This window comes from Tamandua tetradactyla, chromosome X (genome assembly GCF_023851605.1).
Source record: "Tamandua tetradactyla isolate mTamTet1 chromosome X, mTamTet1.pri, whole genome shotgun sequence".
NCBI classification, from domain to species: Eukaryota; Metazoa; Chordata; class Mammalia; order Pilosa; family Myrmecophagidae; genus Tamandua; species Tamandua tetradactyla.
The window spans coordinates 59,887,237-59,889,943 of record NC_135353.1 but is presented as its reverse complement, the minus strand read 5'-3'; the positions used below and the strand labels follow the sequence as shown (position 1 = coordinate 59,889,943).

The following is a 2,707-nucleotide window of genomic DNA, read 5'->3' as shown; positions in this document are numbered from 1 at the left end:
AACTGATTTACTGCTGACAGGATTTACTGTTTTCTTTTAGTTCATCTCTTCAGCAGAGGTCAGAGTTTTTCACTGCTATCCTCTTTTTTTATGCAAGTAAGTTTAATGGGATCAATTAGGAAAAAGTACGTATAAGAGATGCTTTACACAGAATAATATATCTTTTCCATGTTGACTATTTTAACAGGGTTTAAAATGAGTGGTTATTCTTCAGTCTTCTGAATTAAAATTGTTCAGATGGCCATAGAGTCTGGAAACTCAGATCAAATACATAAAAATAGTTTACTGATAATACATGCTATGTTCAATGTATTTTCCTCACTAACAATTCAAACATCAGTAAGTTGTACAAAATTGCAGTGAACAATGTGCAGGAAAGCAGCATTTCCATCAATCCTTAAATATACATCTACAATGCATTGCCTTAGATGACTTGTGTCTATAGTTTTCACTGAATAAACTCACACCTTTAGCATACCCAAGAAGTAATCAAGGGAATTCACTCTATTAAAAAATATATATTGTGTATGTTTCCAGACTTTGTGACCACCTGTATTTTATTTTTTGTAAGAGTCACCTATTGTAAATCTTATCAACGTTTTTACCATTTGTATATACCAAGAAAAAAATGGGTATCCATTATGAGATAATGGAATAAACAGTAACAAAAATATATTTTCTTGGTTTTCAAATAATTCTGTACCACAACATTTTGCTGAAAATGAAGTGATTTTTAATCTATAAATAAAAGATTCTCTGAATGATTTTGAGGATATATTACAAATTTTTAAAAAAAAAAATTTAATTTAAAACAGGTGCTATAATAAACCAGGCACTCCAGAAGACAATGTGGAGGTACAAAAATAGTGTGATGACTACTTAATACTTTAAAGGGATAAAGATCTTTTTCAAATATAGAAAGAAATTAAGCCTTTCTACAGTGCTAACTCTTAAGATCTATTTTCCTTTATAGACTACAATATTTCTATCAGTTTTATATACTTTTATTTTATGAAGAACTCCCACAGGAAGAAATTTCTGAAGGTTTTCCCAGATATATACAGCCATATCTTCTGTCGTGCTCATGCCATCAGTGAAATATGGAACATCCAGATCCAGATTCTTTTGATCAAGGGGTTTCATAATTGCCTCCTCCATATATTCTGTGAGGTCAGTCAAGTTCATAACCATCCTTGTAAAAGGATCAATCTCGTAATTGGGCCCATGGCCATTTGGATTGCTGCATTTCCCAAACAGTTTCAAGTTTTCTTCATTACTCTGAGATTTGCTGTGGAGCCGGTGGCTTGCACTGAAGGAGACAAGGCGAGTCACCTGTGCATGGTGCCCACCGCCTGAGCCCACCATACTCATGGTCTTCCAAGCCCTGGAACTTCAGCATGCCCTCTTCCCAGGACCCACAGCCAGTGGGAAGAAGTTCACCGCTATCCTCTTACAAGGTGTTTCTCATAATAGCACTCACTATACCTGGTTTGAATCTGTTATGCATCCTAGAAAAGCCATGTTTTAATCCTGATCCAGTCTTGTGGAAACAACCATTTCTTTTAAACCCTATTCAGCACTGTGTGTTGGGAACTTGACTAGATTATCTCCATGGAGATGTGACTTCACCAATTCCAGGTGGGTCTTGATTAGTTTACTGGAGTCCTTTAAAAGAGGAAACGTTTTGGAAAGAAACTTCAGAGCTGACAGAAACGACAGAAGCCTCAGAGCCAACAGAAACTTCATAGTAGAGCTGACACAGATGCAGACACTAAAAGAACAGAGACAGATGTTTGAAGATATTTGGAGCCCAGCAGATGTTACCATGAGATGTCAAGCAAGCCAGAGCCTGGAGAGAGGCAAGGGAAGCAAAGAGATGGAAGCCAGCCCTGGAGATGTAAAGTGAGGAACCTCCACAGGAACAGAGGCTGAAAGCAACGGAGACCAGGAGCAAAGAAATAGCAGATGCCAACCATGTGACTACCCAGCTGACAGAGGAGTTCCTGACCCATTGGCCTTTCTTGAACGAAGGTAACCTCTTGTTGGTGCCTTAATTTGGACACTTTCACTTTCTTAGAAATGTAAACTTGTAATTTATTAAATTCCCCTTTATAAAAGCCATTCCATTTCTGTTATACTGCATTCTGGCAGCAAATAAACTAACACACCTGGCCAGATTTAATGAACCCACACTTATAACCTTGGTCTCCTAAGCAGCACTCATTAACATCCTGAGCAAATTTGATCCCTTTGTGTGCCTAGTCCCATTATAACTACAAGGATTTTGGCCTAGGTGAATATTTGGGTCTTGCCCTCCCTGACCAATCCTCTCCATGGTCATCTTCTAAGGCAAAACTAAGAAAAGCTAAATTAATATGACCCAATCTTGCTTTTCATATGAAATAAAACCCTTTATTAAAATAGCATCATTATCACTTTCAAATATCTTGTGGTTTTTTTTTTTTTTTTTTTTTTTAGGAAAAGGTAATATAAAGATTTAAAGGGACATAAACACTGAATGCCCCTTGTGCTTGTTTGAAAGAATGTGTGTACCCTAGAAAAGCCATGTTTTAATCCTAATCCCATTTTGTAAAGGTAGCCACTCCTTCTAATCCTTATTCAGTTCTGCATGTTGGAAACTTTCATTAGATTATCTCCATGGAGATGTGACTCACTCAAGAGTGGGTGTTAAACTGGATTAGGTGGA

The 2,707-nt window shown here is 36.9% G+C and overlaps 1 pseudogene; it reads right to left on the bottom strand.

Moving 5' to 3' along the window:
• Window positions 1-957: 957 nt before the first annotated feature.
• Window positions 958-1,371, bottom strand: LOC143671846 (6-pyruvoyl tetrahydrobiopterin synthase pseudogene; annotated as a pseudogene).
• Window positions 1,372-2,707: the final 1,336 nt, after the last annotated feature.